This window comes from Lissotriton vulgaris, chromosome 11, assembly GCF_964263255.1.
Source record: "Lissotriton vulgaris chromosome 11, aLisVul1.2, whole genome shotgun sequence".
Classification (NCBI taxonomy): Eukaryota; Metazoa; Chordata; class Amphibia; order Caudata; family Salamandridae; genus Lissotriton; species Lissotriton vulgaris.
The window spans coordinates 607,651,430-607,670,381 of NC_141699.1; the positions used below are offsets into that span (position 1 = coordinate 607,651,430).

Genomic DNA, 18,952 nt, shown 5'->3' on the forward strand with positions numbered 1-18,952 from the left:
AGCAGCCCAGGAATGTGATTTGGACTGACACCTGTCAGAAAGCTTTCGACACCCTGAAGACTGCCATGTGCACGGCGCCCGTGCTCCTGGCCCCTGATTTCTCCAAAGAGTTCATTGTGCAAACAGACGCTTCAGAGCATGGTGTAGGGGCTGTTCTTTCACAGATGACTGAGGAGGGCTTTGACCAACCCGTAGCCTTCATAAGTCGGAGGTTACTTCCACGGGAAAGTAGGTGGAGTGCAATAGAGCGTGAAGCATTTGCTGTGGTCTGGGCGCTGAAGAAGCTAAGACCCTACTTGTTTGGGTCTCACTTCCGAGTTCAGACGGACCACAGGCCCCTCAGATGGTTGATGCAAATGAGGGGTGAGAACCCGAAACTGTTGAGGTGGTCCATTTCTCTACAGAGTATGGACTTTACGGTGGAACACCGCCCTGGCACCGATCACGCCAACGCTGACGGTCTGTCCAGATTTTTCCGCCTTAGTGATGTGGAACTCCCTGGGGAAGGGTAGTTCCCCCCACATTTCAGCTGGAGGGGACACATGTTAGACCTGGCACCTTGGCGTGAGTCTCCCTTCCACTTTTTGCTGATGTGCCTCCGATGTTTTGCTGGTTTTCCGATACCCAGGGCACTGCGCCACGGCTGATCCGTGCCGCAGTGCAAGTGCTCCCTACTCTAAACTGTACATACAATTGGTATCCATGATTGGTGCATTGGATTTACTGTTAGTCCCTAGTAACGCGCACTAGAGAGTGCCGGGGCGTGTAGATGCCAATACTGCTGGTGGGCTTGCAGCGCTGGTTGCGCCACCCACCCGAGCAGCCGTAAACTTGTGTTTGGGAACTGCGACCGCAGAACCCGCGTGCGGTCTCGTACTGTCACGCTAGCTGGGCAAGTGTCCCCACTTGCCAGCCCCGACCCTTCCCTTGACTACATATTAGACACCCCTATGGTAGGCCTGCGGGCAGGGTGCCTTGTAGGTGCGAGGTAGGACAAGCCCTGATGTGCGTGGCATGTCCTGGTAGTGACCTACAACGAAGACCGTATTTCACTACTGAAGGCTACCTGCTCCATTAGGCCAGACTGAGCTGCGAGGATTATTATACCCTATAATCCCCGCAGGCTCAAGGAGCATGGTAGTGAGTCATGTTTAGTATGCCTGAACTCAGGATGATGAGATATTTCTTGTAGTCAAGTTTATTTTATTATCCTGGGTTTGCAAATGCTACTTTTAGAAAGTTAGCATTTGCTTGCTTAACCATTTCAGTTGCCTCTGCCAGTATGTGTATCCGACTGTCTGGGATGTGTGAGTGACAGGGCTGGAGGGATGACAGGTGGTGAATGCGCAGATTACACCTTAGTGGGAGGTAGGAGTGCCTCTTGACTCGAACTGTCACTGTGCTCGGCCACCACAATGCTGGCTCCACCCTCCTGGGGAGCGGCGGATGACTCTGCCGGCACCTGGCCCAGGAAGGGCGAAGCCCCCATCAACAAGGTACTCTGGCCACTCCTGTCCGGACAATGCTGGCTCCACCTCCTGTGGGGCGTCTGATGCGCCTGCCCCCCACACTGAAAGCAGAAGCCGGAGTACACCCGCCGGGGTACTCCCGAACTGAGAGTGGCTATGCAAAGGCCCCCCTGGCCTGCGAGAACAAAAGAATTGGCCTATAAAAGATGGAGCCCTGCTCCTTGAAAGTTAGATCCAGTTTGGGCCACAGAGCGACTCTGCCCTACGAGAAGGACCGCGAGAAGACAAGGAAGGGTGCTGACTCTTGCCTGTGTCTGGTGCCTTGCTGCTGAAGGAGAGGACGACAAAAAGACTACGAAAAGACTTTTGTGCTACTTGTGCCAAACTCTGCAAAGAGATCTCCAAGGGCTTGGAACTGAACTTGCCCCCTGACCAGCGTCCCAGGACCAGTGGACGCTAAACCCCCCCTTGGAAGAAAGCGACTGCGGGTGCTGACCATCGCCGCAGTACCGACAAAGAGGAAGCTCCTCTAAGGCAACCACTCCCTCCCGACCACCGTGACCGGGGCCCAAAGCTACAGCGGAAGCACAGTGAGGACCAGCCGCCGCTGGCCCGAACATCGTGACCACACCTGCGCTGGGAGCCCGAGAGCAAAGCGAAGGAGGACCCGTCCGGTCCGAGCTATCGAGGCGACGGCATAGCGAACCGTCCCTCACCTGTAAGGACAGACTATTGCCCTACGAGAGTCCACAAGGTCGGTAGCCTGCCCGACAGCCCAGCTGTGAGCCACAGCTGCACCGGCATTTGGCTGGGTACGTCCTGCACTTGGGGACCGTACTGCCACTTGTCACCGCCACAGCCGCCGACTCCAAGGTCGGAGCAGACGACGAGGAGAGGACCGTGCCGCCACAGAGCACCGCTGCCCCGGACGACCAGTGACCTGCTCGGCCGAAGAGCCGCAACGATCAGCGACACCAGGAAGGCAACGCGACGTGGGACAGATCCCCTGGAAGCCGCTGGCTCCACAAAGAACTTTGTTTAACACCGGCCTACGGGCCTCACAAGAACTACGATAAGAACTGTGGTAACTTAAAGCTAATATCCTGCAACCGTATCCGTAAAGTTATTGACTGTATTCACAAACCTGCGTAAAGTTTATATAAAGAGATATATTTTTACAAGAATACAGTCTGGTCTCGTTGTGTGGTGGGTTGGTTGTAAAGGTGTACTGTTGCAAGTGTTTAACCCTATGTGCCCCAAAGATTAGCCTAAGACTGCTTAAGCCACACTACCTAGAGGGTAAGCAGAGGTTGTCTGGAAGGTAACCCTCAGCCCTGACGAGGAAGAGAGAGTCCCTGCTTGTCGCTAGTGCTTGCACTGCGCCAACTAGAGTCTCCCCCTTCCTACAGCGCCCTGATAAAGTCGCACCATATCTCAGAGAAATGTTTATGGAGTCACGAGACCTTGGCGCCCTCCCTTGTGATCAGCGTTTAGCTACAATTGTGGTAATTCCCAAGGAGGGCAAGCCTCTGGATCGCTGCTCCTCGTACAGGCCCATCTCTCTGTTGAACGCTGAACCTAAAATCCTAGCTGAAGTTCTGGCTAACCGGTTGATTACCGTGATTGCTGACCTGATCCATCCAGACCAATATGGTTTTATCCCGCATCGTAACACCTCACTCAACTTGCGGCGCTTGCATGGTGTTCTCGCGAGGGCGGGGTCACTTCAAGAGTCGGCCATCTTGGCTTCCTTGGACGCCACAATGGCCTTTGATACTATCGAATGGCCTTATCTCTGGGCCGCCCTCGCGAAATTTGGTTTCGGTTCAGAGTTTATCGGGTGGGTGAAACTGCTATACAAGGAACCACTGGCTCAGGTGGTTGTTAACGGCCGGGTATCCAATTCCTTCACTCTTGGGACGGGTACGAGACAGGGGTGCCCGCTGTCTCCCTTGCTTTTTGCGCTTGCCTTGGAGCCCCTCGCAGCTTGGCTCCGCTGGGAGCCTTCGATAAAGTGTATTCAGTGGACTCCCGATTTTGAAGACCGGATCTCGATTTATGCTGATGATATCCTCTTATACCTCACCTCCCCCCGAAAATCGCTTAACGTCTTCTTTGATGTTCTCACCTCGTTTGGCAAGAATTCAGGTCTAGTTATCAATTGGACTAAATCCTGTGTATGTGATTTCGGGTGGTCTTCCCCCCTTGCCCGTAGATTTCACATTCAGGTTTCGCAAAAGGGATTCAAATATCTGGAGATCTTCATATCATTGGACCCTGTTGCTCGCTATGAGCGCAATTTGCTCCCCCCTCTCCAGAGGTTGAAGCTTGATGTGGTTCGTTGGCGTAGATTGCCATTGTCGCCGCTCGGTCATGCCGCGCTCTTTAAAATTATGTCCCTGCCACGTTTTCTGTATGCACTTCAGAACTCACTCGACACCATCCCGGCGAGTTACTTCTGGGAGGTGGAAAGCTTACAGAGGCGGCTTATCTGGGACGGGCGTGCAAGAATCGCTCTCGCTAAGCTAACCCTCCCCTGGTATGACGGGGGCATGGCGCTCCCAGATATCAGGCGATACTATTGGGCCTCCCAGTTGAGCGCGATTAATCACGCGACGTATGCACCCAGCCCAAACCCGGCATTTGAGATGGACAAGCATCAGTTGCCGGGTGGGAATTACAACAGGGCGCTCTACTCTAAGGTAGCAGGGAGGAATTTAACAGGACCTACTAAGATTGCCGTGCGAGTCTGGTGTGATGCAACTGCTACCTTGGGTTGGAAGGATCGATTGATACGTGCGACTCCATTGTATGCGTCGGAGAGATTGGGATGCCTCTGGACAACGAAAGGTTTTGAGAAATGGGACATGATTGGAATTAGCAGAATGGGTGACCTTTGGGCTAAGGGTGCTGTCAAGGCTTTTGAGACATTAAAGAATGAATATGAACTGAGTGACAGGGAGTTTTTTAGATATGCGCTGGTTCGTCATGCCTGGACCACGGTCTTCGCCTCCGATCCCAATATTCCTGAGTCCTCCCCGCTGGACGATCGTGTACTCGATGGTCATCTGCCTGATAGTACGATTTCACTAATACATAAAAAGTTGATCAACAATCAGGCAGATCTCCTCGTACGCCTCAGGGAGGCCTGGACTGGGGACGGGCTGGAACTGGATGATGAAGACTGGCAGTCCGCACTATCTTCCCCAAAGGAGGTGGCCATTCCCGCCCGTCTCCGCCTCGTCCAGCTTAAGATCCTTCATTGTGTGTATGTCACTGGTCCTCGGTTGGTCTCCATGGGTTTTTCTGCGGATGGGTTATGTAAGCGTGGCTGTGGATTGAGTGCTACTTTCCTCCATATCATTTGGGAATGCCGGGAGGTAGCTGCATTTTGGAATCGAGTGCATGCTGTGATGGAGTGTGTCACCGGGGTTGCTTTGCTGCCTGAGGCCCAGAGATGTTTGTTGAATGTGTGGGAGCCGAATGATTACAATGTCGCCCAGACTCGGTGGGCGGCCCTTGGGAACATTTATTTATTTTGTGGTTTTTATAGAGCGCATCAATCATCCCGAAGGATATCACGGCGCTAAGAGCCAGAGAAGCTGCTAGGGTGACAGCTGGGATTTATGGTTTAGTATAGAGATACGTTTTGAGATTCCTTCTGAACTGAAGATAATTGGAGGTGTGTCTTAGCTTGGGGGGGAGCTCGTTCCATCTCTTGGCTGCTAGGTGGGAAAAGGAACGTCCACCTGTTCTGACCTTATGGATGCGTTTAGGCTTTACCAATGCAGATTGGCAAGATCGCAGATTTCTGTTAGGTTTGTAAAATTCGATCCTTCCTTGCAGTATCGAAGGGCCAGTTCCATGTAGGGTCTTGTGAGCATGACTGAGTAGCTTGAAGGCAGCCCTCTGACGCATTGGGAGCCAGTGGAGTTTATTTAGGCACTCTGATGCTGAGTCGCGCTTACTTTTGTTAAGAATAAGTTTAGCCGCCTGGTTTTGCACAATCTGCAGACGTGAGAATAGATGGTCGTTCATCCCATTGAAAAGTGCATTACCATAATCCAGGCGACTGACCAGTAGTGCCTGCGTAACGGACCGTCTGCAGTCCAAGGGTAGCCAAGGGAATATTTTAGCAAGGAGTTTGAGTATGGCAAAACTTTTCCCGCAGAGTGATCTGACATGATCTTTCATGGAAAGAGTATCGTCCATAATGATTCCCAGGTTCCTGGCCTGTTGACTGGGAGAGGGGGCCGTTCCCAGTGAAGGGGGCCACCATGTGGCATCCCATACATGTTTTGCTCCCCCAAATAGTAGGATCTCTGATTTCCCGGCATTCAGCTTCAGGGAATGCTTGTGCATCCAGTGGGCCATTTCTCCTAGACAGTTGTGTAGTTTGGATTTGATGACCTCAGGGCCTTCATCCATAGTCACCACCAGCTGTGTGTCGTCAGCGTATGAGCAGACTCCAATGCCCCACTTCCTCCCAATGTCGGCTAAAGATGAAACATAGACATTGAAGAGGGTGGGGCTCAAAGAGGCACCCTGTGGTACCCCACAGCCGATGGTGCTTGGTTTAGAGTGATACTGTCCCATGTGTACAGCTTGGGTACGGTTGGATAAGAAGGAGTGGAGCCAGCCCAAGGCTTTGGACTGTACTCCCTTGCTTCGAAGTATATGAAGCAGGTGTTCGTGGGAGACCGTATCAAACGCCGCTGACAGGTCGAGCAATATCAGTGCCACCGCCCCACCCTGGTCGGCGGTGGATCTGATACCGTCCGACACTGCCAGCAACGTTGCTTCGGTACTGTTATTGGCTCTAAACCCTGTTTGGGACGGGTCTAGGAGGGAGTTGGTCTCTAGGTATTTAGTCAGCTGTATGTTGACCAGTTTCTCCAGGGCTTTTGAGAGAAAAGGGAGCTGTGATATTGGTCTATAGTTTTCGGGATTTAAGATGTCGGTTCCAGCTTTCTTTAGTAAGGGAGTGACAGAGGCGTGCTTCCAGGCTTGTGGGAAGGTGGCTGTGGTTAGTGATTTATTGAACAGTTGGGTGATGAGGGGACAAAGCGCGGATATAATTTTTGAAAACACAAAATGGGGGCAGGGATCTGAAGGGGATCCAGATTTAATTGTGTTCAGTACTGCCAGGACCTCTTCGGTTGAAAATAATTCGAAGCTGGTGAGATTGGGCCCGGTGTCTAGGTCTGAGGAGTTTAGGAAGTCTGTACGGGATTCTGATGGGGGGACATTTGTGAAGGAAAAGTTAAACAAATTAGTGTTTTGAGGGATGAAGGAGGAGTAAATCTTTTTGATTTTGTCCGAAAAGAAAGTGCTAATACGTTCACAGGCCTCTGTGGAGGGGGTTAGAGTTTGTGACGTACTGGGGGGTTTGCCTAGTTCTTTGACTATTTTGAATAACTCTTTTGTTGAGTTGCAGTTATCCTGTATTCGTTGTGTGAAGTAGTCCTTTTTTGCTTGTTTTATGGCACGGATGTATTGTTTCCGAGCGTTGACGTAGTTTAATCTGGTTTCACTGTCTTTGGACTTTCTCCATAGATGTTCCTTTATTTGGCAGATTTTTTTTAGGCTTTTTAGGTTGGGAGTATACCATTTCTCAGATATGGTTTTGGTTCTGGCTGTTCTTAGTGGGGCTAATGCATTCAGTGTTTGCAGAATGCCCTCCTCAAGTAGGGCGGCGTTCAGACAAATAGAAGAGTCCTCCGGAAATATGACCTTGTCTTTAGGGAAATTGGAATCAAAGTTTGTTTCGTTAATCAACCTCCAAGCTCGCTTGGATATCTGTTGAACGGATTTGGTTTTAGGGGGTCGCCCAGGAAGGGAGAGAGAAAAATCTATAAGAGAGTGGTCTGACCAAGGCAGTGGGTTGATTTCTTTAATGCTGGTGGAAGTGATGTTGGTGAATAGAAGATCAAGTGTGTGGCCCGCAGAGTGCGTGGGGCCCACAATACACTGTTTAAGTTGAAGAATTTCCATATCTGATTTGAGTTCAGTAGATCCTGGGGCATCTGTTTTTTCGAAATGAATGTTAAAATCACCGACTAGCATGTAGTTTCTGTGTTTTAAACATATTGGCAGGAGTTGCTTTAATAGGTTTGCCCCGATGTTTGTCTGATGTCCTGGGGGGTTGTAAACCACTGCACCTGCTAGCATGGTATAGCCGTCCAGGAGAATTTTGAACGGTAAGATTTCGTGTTCGGGTTGGGCGGTTGTTGTTTCGACCAGGCAGGTTAAGTGCTCTCTGAATATAACAGCAACCCCGCCACCTCTCTTTTTGCCGGCTCTGTCTTTGGAGATGATTTTGTAATTGGGGGGGATGGCAATCGCAAGATCAGGAGCATTGGATTCAGACAACCATGTTTCTGTTACAAAAACCAGGTCCGGTGACTTGGATGTTAATAGCTCCCAGATATCTAGAGCATGTCCCGGTAAAGATCTGGCATTAAAATATAAACAGTTTAGTACAAGATTATTATTCGTGGGGGGTGAATGACTATTGAATTGGGCTGGAGCCATACTAGACCAGTGACAGGCCATGCACGAAATGGGTCCATGGGTAGAGCCTGGTGTCAGGCGAGCGCATTGTTGGCTTACGGCAACTCTGTTGTTTTTCTGATAAAGAGAGACATTGCGCAGTTGTGGGGTTCCCGGCGGCCGCCCACCGTGTCAGTATAGAAGGAAAATATGGATTGGTGTATGTTCAGAGAGAAGACTGTGTATTTGGCTAGGGGCAAGCCTGGGGCGTGGACTACAATCTGGAGTCAGTGGAACACCTATCGAGGATATGTACACCCCTGTTCGAAGATACTCCAGACACCTCCTTCTCCCCATGATCCGACATTCCTTGTCTAATCTCTACTTGTTACTACTTTCTGACTCCCCCCACTGACCCCCCCGACCAACTCCACCGTTTACAAATTTGTTCATCTTGCAATTGAGGCTTCCCCCCGTACGAGCGCAACTTCATGTTCAATGTCTTAGGCCTTGAGAATTATTTCGTTTCTTTTCTTTGTTCTTCTTTTATAAAAAAAAAATACTATTGTATCCTGGCTTCATCCTGAGTTGCTACGAACATTATCCTGCACTGCTGCCGGACATCTAGGATGTCGGCGATGGAACTGTGGTAAACGTCGATTGCTACTACTTTGTCTAGCGGCCGGCCCCTGTGGTTGTAGGCCCGTAAGTGTAACCATATTTAAATGCACAATAAAGTTTTTTTTTAAATAAAAAAAATAGAATGAACACCATATTTATAAAATAATTCATGATGGAGCGGCACAGTTCGTTAAGATAGACACAGTATTATGAAGTCGTTCATGGAAGAATGATACTTGATTACAGTATGTCAAGTGAGCCTTAACATCCATTTGCAGTCAATCGTCTGCGCTTAGTCCACATAGCTAGCAGGAACTGAGAGACTGCAAATACAATGTGCCTAGAGGTATCAGTTTTTAAAATTCTAAAAGCATATGTGCACTGTACGAAGCCCAAGTTTTTGCATAACGGAACTAGCCAGTACTTCCTGGGTTTACTGTATGCTGGACAAAAGAAGAGTACATGAAGTCCCTCTTCTGAAGTACAGCTACACCCTGGACATTTTTTGATAGTAGAGGCTGACCATTTGCTCGTAAAAGCTCGTAAGGGTAAAGTACCATATCTCCATTGTAAATAGAGTTTCCTCGATGGGATAGGATAGATAACATCCATAAAATCCTCAAAAGAATAAAAATCTTTAAATATTAAAAAAGAAGTAGTCAGGGTGCCGGCATGGGGGTTAGACAGAGCAGCAGAGAGTTTATCATCGACAAAAATCCTCGTGAGCGACTTACGAGAGACCTCATGGCAGGTTCTTGCTGATCTGTCCCTGCAGGACATCATGGGCGCCATTACCAACATGAAGGAGACCATCGGCCAGCAATATGAGGCTCTTGCTCATAAAATTGACACGGTTGCCATTGATGTCACCCTGATCAGGGCCGACCTGTCCAAGACCAACAAGAAGATGAAGTCTTTGGATCTGAAGACTTCTAGCCTCACGGCCGATGTGTCGGAACTTCAGACCGAACTTGGCAATTTGAAATCGGCTAATGACCTGATGTCCCATCGGCTGGAGGATTTTGAGAACAGGGCAAGACGCAACAACATCCGCGTCATAGGTGCTCCGGAAAACCCCGAGACTCACGCGATTGACCTCCTGGTTGAAGATCTTGTCCGGAACCACCTTGCCCCTTCTGGACTGAGCAAGTTCTTCGCAGTGGAGCGTGCCCATCGTGTTCCGGGCGGAAAGCCTAAGCCGGGCGCTCCTCCAAGGCCTATCATCGCAAAACTTTTTCATTTCAGGGATCGCAATGCTATCCTGCAGGCGTCGAGAGTGAGCGGCCCGGTGAAATTTGAGAATTCCACGGTTAATTTTTACCCTGACTTTACTCAGCTCATTCAGAGACAAAGGATGGGCTTCCAGGGAGTTAAACGACGTCTCCGGGACTTAGGATTGAAGTACGCAATGCTTTTCCCTACTAGGCTTCGTGTGGAATACGAGGAACGGACATTCTTTTTTGACCGGCCGGAAAATGTGAGTGACTGGCTGGATTCCCTGCCTGGCCGAAACGACCCGGACGGAGCACCCTGGTGGTGCCGAGGGTGGTGAGCCTGCACAGAAGTGACCTTTCGGCCCCTGATCTCCGAATACTAGACATTGCTCATCTGGGTTCTATTTCTTCTGTGTACTATGTTTTATTTTTGTTCCCTTCCGGGTGGCGGGAGGGACGGGCCTCTTTCCTCCTCCAGGGTCTTTTTGTAGAGTGGGAATGTTAGGGCGACAGGCACACTGCATGTTGGGGTGGCTTTTTAGTCTACTGCAGGGGTGCAGGGAGGGGGGAGTTGTAATGGGTGTTGGTTGGGGGTGGGACGGGGTGTTTGTGAATGTGTTTTTCTTTCTCAAGGCGACGTATTGGTTTCTTCTCTGCTTCAAGTGTCCTGCTCTTTGTGGGGTGACTCCTGCTTCACTTGTGGGGATGGGGGTAGTGGGTTGAGGTTAATATCTTGGAATGTCAATGGATTGGGTGATCGCATAAAACGGGGTGTTGTACTGCAGTATCTGCGTCGCTGGTCTCCTGATGTGGTACTTTTGCAGGAGACGCATTTGGTGGGAAATATGTGTCATGCTATGAATAGGTGGGGTTATCGCTTGGTCGCACACTCCGGGTTCACCACTGGTTCCAGAGGGGTGGGTATTCTGGTTCGGTCTTCTCTCCCTCTAGAGATTGATAACGTAATCCTCGATGACAGAGGGTGTTATGCCGCCCTCACTGGTAGGTGGGAGGGTAAGACTCTTTCATTGCTCACTGTGTACGTTCCCCCGGGTCTCCAGACCTCTACCTTCTCAGATGTTGGCCGTGTGATGCTGGAGCTCCCTGATAGTATTCTCCTTATGGGTGGAGATTTTAATTCTGTGCTTTCTGGCAATATGGATCGTCACCCCCCCAGGGATCTTCCTAATTACCAGCGGGTAAATTGATTGCGTGGCTTGACAAGAAGGAAAGAGCGAATCGTGTGGTCCCTGTGATTCAGACTTCAGATGGTGAGAGTGTGACTGACCCTAGTGAGATTGTGGAGTGTTTTGCGGATTATTTTTGTGTGGTGTACTCCCCGGTGTCCGATAGAGATGAGGATGACTCCCACTCGTTGCTGCGGGACATTGCACTGCCCTGCCTTTCTGAGGAGGATCGGGAGTGTATGGAGGCTCCGTTGTCTGTAGACGAGATTACGACCGCAATTCGTTCTCTCCATTCGGGCAAGGCTATGGGCCCGAACGGCTTGCCTATTGAGCTGTACAAACTGCGCCCGGATAAAGTCGCACCATATCTTCGCGATATGTTTATGGAGTCACGTGATCTTGGCACCCTCCCTTGTGACCAGCGTTTGGCAACGATCGTAGTAATTCCCAAGGAGCGCAAGCCTCGGGATCGCTGCGCATCATACAGGCCTATCTCCCTGTTGAATGCTGAGCCTAAGGTTCTTGCCAAGGTCCTTGCTAATCGTCTGCTTACAGTGATTTGTGACCTGATCCATCCGGATCAATCCGGTTTTATTCCACACCGGAACACTGCTCTCAATTTGCGGCGCCTACATGGTGTTCTTGCTAGGGCGGGGTCTCTTCCAGAGCCGGCCATCTTGGCTTCCTTGGACGCCACGATGGCCTTTGATACGATAGAATGGCCCTATCTCTGGGCCGCCCTGGCGAAATTTGGTTTTGGTTCGGAATTTGTCGGGTGAGTGAAACTTTTATATATGGAACCGCTGGCTCAGGTGGTGGTCAACGGTCGAGTGTCCCAGTCCATTACTCTCGGGAGGGGTACTAGGCAGGGGTGCCCGCTGTCCCCCCTGCTCTTTGCTCTTGCTTTAGAACCGCTTGCAGCCTGGCTCCGATGGGAGCCATCGATAATGGGCATTCAGTGGGCCCCCGATTTTGAGGACCGAGTCTCGTTGTACGCCGACGATATCCTTTTGTACCTTACCTCCCCGCGTTAATCCCTTAACGTCCTGTTTGACGTTCTCACCTCGTTCGGCAAAAACTTTGGTTTGATCATAAATTGGTCTAAATCTTGTGTATACGTTATCTCGGGCGGCCTTCCCCCCTTACCAAGTAGATTTCCCATTCAGATCTCTCAATCCGGCTTCAAATATTTGGGGATCTTTATATCGCTAGACCCAGCTGCCCGCTATGAGCACAATCTCCTTTCTCCTCTCCGAATATTGAAACTAGACGTGGCTCTGTGGCGTAGATTGCTGTTGTCGCCGCTCGGTTGCGCCGCGCTCTTTAAAATGATGTCCCTGCCCCGGTTTTTATACGCACTCCAGAATTCGTTCGACGTCATTCCGTCAAGCTACTTTCGGGAGGTGGAAGGTTTACAGAGGAGGCTCGTTTGGGACGGGCGCGCACGTATCGCTCTTGCAACGCTAACTCTCCCCTGGTATGACCCCGGATATCTGGAGGTATTATTGGGCCTCCCAGTTGTCCGCAATCAACCACGCAATGTATGCACCCGGTCCAAATCCGGCTTTCGAGATGGATAAACATCAGTTGCCCGGCTGTAACTTCAATAGGGCGCTCTACTCTCGGACAGCGGGGAGGAATCTAACGGGACCCACCAAGATTGCGGTGCGTGTGTGGAAGGATGCAAATGCGGCCATGGGATGGAACGATCGATTGACACGAGCGACCCCTCTGTATGCTTCCGAAAGACTGGGATGCCTCTGGAAAACAAAAGGTTTTGAGAAATGGGATATGATCGGTATAAGCAGAGTGGGTGACCTTTGGGTGAAAGGCGCGGTCAAGACCTTTGAGGTGCTTCAGAGCGAGTATGAGTTGAGTGATAGAGAGTTTTACAGGTATGCGCAGGTCCGCCATGCCTTGACGTCGGTCTTCGCTGCCGATGCTAATGTTCCCGAGTCCTCCCCACTCGAGGACCGTATACTGCCCGATAGTACGATCTCATTGATTTATAAGAAGTTAATCAACAATCGGGCAGATCTCCTTGTGCGTCTCAGGGAGGCCTGGACCGGAGACGGGTTGGAGCTGGATGACGAAGACTGGCAGTCAGCACTGTCTTCCCCGAAAGAGGTCGCCATTCCCGCCCGTCTCCGTCTCGTCCAACTTAAAATCCTTCATCGGGTGTATGTTACTGGTCCTCGTTTGGTTGCTATGGGCTTTTCCTCGGATGGGTTATGCAAGCGCGGGTGTGGATTGAGTGCTACCTTTCTCCATATCATTTGAGAATGCCGTGAGGTGGCGGCGTATTGGAATCGTGTGCATGCCGTAATGGAATGTGTCACCGGGGTCGCTCTGCTGCCTGTGGCTCGGAGATGCTTGCTGAATGTGTGGGAGCCAAATGATTACAACGTCGCTCAGGCCCGGTGGGCGGCCCTTGGGAACATGATCGCAAAGAGGGATATTGCGCAGCTGTGGGGTTCCCAACGGCCCCCCACTGTGTCAGTATGGAAGGAGAATATGGACTGGTGTATGTTTAGAGAGAAGACTGTATTTGGCTAAGGGCAAGCCTAGGGCGTGGAATAAAATCTGGGGTCAATGGAACGCCTACAGAGGGAACATCTGTACACCCCCATTTGAGGACATTCCGGACATTTCTCTGTCCCCCTGATCCTGACATTCCTGGAAGAATTTACTCTCTTTCCTGATTATCTGACTTCCCCACTGACTCCCCCCCCCCTGGTCATCTCTATTGTCTTCCTGATTATCTATCCTGTATTGAAGGTCCTCCCCCCCCCCCCCCCCCCCCCCCCCCCCCTCCGGCGGAGCTCGACTTTGTCCATAATGCTGTCCACCTTGAGATTTGTTTGTCTGTTTTTTCTTTTCGTTCCTTTCTAAAAAACAGAAAATAACTATATCCTGATCCATCCTGTGTTGCAGAGAACTGTATCCTGTATTTTGCTGGACCTCTAGGGGATCAGTCGCTGCTCTGTGATGTTTTACGACTGCTTTTTATGCTCTAGCGGCCGGCCCCTGTGGTTGTAGGCCCATACTTGTAATGATATTGGTATTGCACAATAAAGTTTTTCAAAAAAGTACTCAAAGGTCGTTACCCTTTCTAGACGCACTCTGCCCAGACTGGGATTTGGACGGGTAGATGCCGGTGGATTGAAGATCATAAATTTTGTTCGTTTTGTCAACGTTTATCTCCAAACCACGGCACCGTTACAGCCGCCAAGCTCTGGAACAGCCTACCTCTAGACCTTAGGTTTATCGAGTCTGAGCAAGTCTTCCGACGCAAACTAAAAACCTGGCTGTTTACTAAACGCTAATTAATGAGCTCCCCTGCAGCCTATGGTTTTCTTTTCGGATGGACATGAACTAGGCATCCTCTCTTGTGATAAACCTGTAGTCTTAGCGCCGGGACACCCCCGCTGGAGGTAGCCGCGCGCTCTATAAGCTTCGTAAATAAATAAATAAATAAATCTACAGAAATCCTCAAAACCGTCCAACACACGCTGTATCCCCATGGGAGACTTTGAAAGCAGCAGGGTGTCGTCAGCGAACATAATCACCGGCACCCTGCTGCCTGCCAACCTTGGCGCGTCATTATTAGGTACACCATCCAGATTGGCAATTACGCCGTTTACGTAAAGGCAGAACAGGGTAGGTGCTAATACACACCCCTGCCTCACCCCCTACTTACAGGGAACCTGGATGATAGCCCCCCATTCCTCCCGCATCTGACCTGCGCGAAGTTCTCCTCATGCGACCTCATCAACATGTTCATGAGTTTTTGTGGGACACCCATTTTCTGGAGTACGGACCACAGTTTTCCGCGGGGAACTAGATCAAAAGCGGAGCGGAGGTCCACAAACACCATGTAGAGGCTGCCACCCTCTAGCTTCGCCGCTTTCCAGAAGAGTAATATTAGGCGGAAGATTTGATTCATGGTGGAAGTGTTCCTCCTGAACCCCGCTTGATACGGGCTGAGGATTGCGTGCTCCTCCAACCAGTCCTGAAGGCGGTCTAGAATCAGCCGCGCAAAAGATTTTTGCGGGACACCGATGAGGCTAATTGGCCTGTAGTTGGCCGGGAACAGAGGAGAGCTCTTCTTAAAAATTGGGACTATCTCTGCATCCAGCCAAGTACAGGGAACCTCCATGCCACTGAGTACTGTATTGAAGAGGATACAAAAGTAGGGGCCCCAGATCCTAGGTTGGTGTTTGAAGAGGTCTCTCAGGAGTTTGTTGAGGCCCAGGGCTTTTCCCGCTGCGAGTTTAGCTATTAAAAGGCATACTTCCTCTATGGAAAATTCTAAATCGTCGTGCTGGTCAGGTGTAGGTGGGGTACCGGAAAACTTTCTGCGCCTGCATCTACTGAATAAAGGGCCTTAAAGTGATCTTCCCAGACTTTTGCCTCAATGTTAGGTTCAATGGCAGATTTTGGTTCTCCACTGCCCGTACTGACTATTGCCCAAAATCTGCGAGCATCCCTGGAATCTAGGGCACAGGATAGATTTGTCCACTTATCAAGGTCCCACTCTTGCTAGGCATGTTTCATGATTTCTTTGTACTGAGTGCGCTTAGCACGGATGAGGGGTTTATTGCTGCCAAGCTTTAAAGCCTGCAACAGCTGACTTGGCCATTCGACATGCAGCATTGTACCAGGTAGATACAGGAGCCCTCTTTCTACGATTAAACACTTGTGGATTAAGAACCTCAAATAAGGTGGAAAGTAGGTTAATGTGCAGAGCCTGTATCTTTTCTTTAAAGTCTGGAAGGGGAGGTTGAATGGTTAAGGCATCAACCTCCACAAACAGGGGAAGTATTGAGTTATATAGTTTAGATAGTTCTTCTGGGGATGCCACCATCTTTTCCCACTTGACCCTGCGTCTATTATTTGTTAGGATTATCTTGTCTCCTGCATCTTCCTGGTCTCCCACTACTTCCCCTCCTGGTCCAGGGAAAACCATCTCTAGGCTTAGGGCATTGTGGTCACTGTCAACCCTGGTAATTACCTTGAAATCAATGACCTTAGACCACAGCCGCGTCTCAACCATAATATAGTCAAGGCGTGACTCCTGTCCCATTTTATTGAAGGTACACCTCGATGGAGTATCAGAGGGAGTGCGGCCGTTACAGGCCCTAATTGAATGATTTAAAGTTAGGGCCGTAATCTGAATCGCTAAAGGGGACCATGTCCTAGGTATTGGAGATTGGCTAGGGGGTATCGCCCAGTGATCGTCCTCTGCCATAAGAGCACCTTCGTTCATCCCCAGGAGGGGCTCATAATGACAGTTCAGATCGCCAGCTACCAGGAGATGAATGTCACTATTAATAGTGTGCAAAAAAAGTGAGAGCTCTTCAATGGTAGAAGACTCACTGGATATGCTTACTGGTCGTGAATAAACATTCACGATAGCAAGCTTGAAAAAGTTGGGCCACTTCAGGACAACACATTGAACATCATCTGAGTGGGTATTCACAATCTCGGCCGTGCAGCCTAGATGCAAACCAACCCAGATGGTAAGGCCCCCTGACGGTCACCCCTTCCCCCCCCCCCATTGAGCGGGTACATGGAATGAGGCAAATCCTACTCTAAGTTGTTCATCCTTCGCCCAGGTCTCTTAAAAGAGGCAGATGTCGATCTTATCCACATAGGAACCCCAAACTGTGCAGGTCAGTCTATTGGGTAGGCCTGCCACGTTCCACGAAAATAATGTAAGGGATTTTGGTTTACTGGCATTTGGGCGGGTTAGATCACTCCCCAACAGGACACTTTCCCTTACAGGTTCACGAAGGGGTTCCGGTAAATTACCCTGCATGGTTCTACCGGATGGAACATCACCATTTCCTGTAGAAGTCCCCTGGGCGAGTAAATGGGGATCTGGGATAATACTAGACAATTGGCCAGACGTTAACTCAACAACTCCCCCAGGATTGCCATGCATTTCCACCCTGATATGCTGTAGTCAATCAACCATTTCCAGTCCACTGAACCTATTTTGGGTGCATATTTAGCTCAGTGAGTGCCGTTCCACAAGCCTACCCCTCTCTACCTTACCCGCACCTCGGTGCTCTACCAAGGTCCATCCAACTTCTGTAACGGGCAGATAGGTTGGGGATAGAAATATGACAGTGGGAGGGGTTGGATAGTATCCCCAGGGCTATGGTACCTCCAATTAAAAATGTGCTCCACAGTCCGTGGGTCCCTGAAATTTACCAGCGCGCAATCACCAGTAATGGTTTTTGGTCTGTGCCCCACCCAAGATAACCTGCGCACCATAAATATTTCACTGCTAATGTGGCGAGGGAGTGGTCTGTTTTTGTTAAGCCAATCCGAGACTTTATTTTTTAGGGACCTAAATGATTCCAGACTCGAATAACTTATTTCAGGAACCCCTGTGAGGACTACCAGATACGGACTGGATTCTGGCGGCAAGTCAATTATACACTCGCCAGCAAGGTCTGTAGCTGGTAAAACCCGGCCGCCCTCTTTAGGCTGTCTTGAGATACCCACCCTTGAGGTGTTTGTAGATGTGTCCACACGTTCAGGGGGGTTTACAATGGGTAGTTTAGGAGTGTGCGATTCTACTGGGGTGGTAGGTTTTAGTGATACAATCCCCCCCTGAGCATTGTTCAATTGTGCGCTACCCGGATGCAACACATTTAACTTCAAACTGTCCACAGTTTCTAGTGTATTTAGTTCGATCTTGGACAGCTGCTGTTCAATACGCGTGAGTCTCGCTTCAAGTGGTTGTAGGAAGGATTTTAATAGTATGCACAGTTTTGCGAAGAAAGAGTCCTCCACTGCCGGGGTTTCCTCAATAGAATTATCCACGCCTGGAGAAGTTATTCCCAGACAGGTTACAGGCAGTGGTGGTGAAACATGTGTATCCGTGCAGTTTAAGGCATCTGACCCCTTTTGCTTACATGTTATGTCACTGTTACCGGTACCGTTGGCAAGTTTGGGCTTCCTGCCTCCAGTGACAGTACCAGCCCCCTCTTCCTCTTGGGCATCGCTCCCTCGCGTCTCTCCCGCAGTTGCTGAGTATTGGGTCTTTCGGGAGAGCTAGCCGTGGTTGACACAATGGTAGTATTTGTAGCTTCTATCAGTTGGAGCTGCTCGGCTGGAGGAATATGGCCCTGATCCTGAGAGATCGGTGGACTGTGTACAATCTCAGGAACGGCAATTGTATTTGCTCGCATGACCGATTCTGGTGTACGGGCGTTTGCGAGGTGACCCAGGGAGGATCTTTTAGCAAGGGCTAGATCTTGGGAGACTCGTCGCTCCATTAGAATTATCCCCTGATCAATGACAGAGTTGGCTCTAATTATAAAGTAGTCCAATGTCCCTGTTAAGTTCCCGCTTGAAGTTACTGCCTTACTCCTGCTTTCGCACGCTGCCATATTACAGAGCTTCACCCAGGTAGGTACTTACGAATCTTCCTGGCGGCTGGGAAGTAGATTATGCCAGATGAAAGAGGGGTGGCCCGGTCCGGTCTCCTTCGGGCTACAACAGGCTTAAACGGGCCCGCCCTTGGCCCAAGCTTCGCCCGGCGCACGCCCGCTCGCGTCCCCCGGAGTGGAGTGAGTGGACAAGGATATACAACGTGTGGGAGGGGCGGGAAGAGGCACACAGCGTCAGGAGGCAAAGGCTGCTGGTCCTCGAAGTCCGCCGGTACAAAGCACTGCCCCAAAAGCTCACGTCCTCAGCAAACACCACGAGCGGCAATTAAAGGCTTAAGCTACAAGGTTTGATCAGAACTGTAACCAGTGTCAAAGGACTGCAGCTCATAAGTCACTGACTCTTTAACTTTGGGGCCTGTGTAAGTTCTACAAGTTGCTCACAATCCCATTTCTATGTCCATTCTTCTTTTTGCCGTTTGTATTATCAAGTTAAATGCTTAATTAATGTAAATGTATATATCAATAGCAACTTTGAAAGTTAACCGATTATTCGTCCCCTCCAA

The 18,952-nt window shown here is 50.1% G+C and overlaps 1 protein-coding gene across 2 annotated transcripts in view; it reads right to left on the minus strand.

Annotated features, from left to right (window-relative positions):
- The window catches only part of ATR (ATR checkpoint kinase), a 566,179-nt gene that overhangs the window by 507,281 nt on the left and 39,946 nt on the right, over nucleotides 1-18,952 (minus strand). The gene's annotated exons all lie outside the window — the stretch shown is intronic.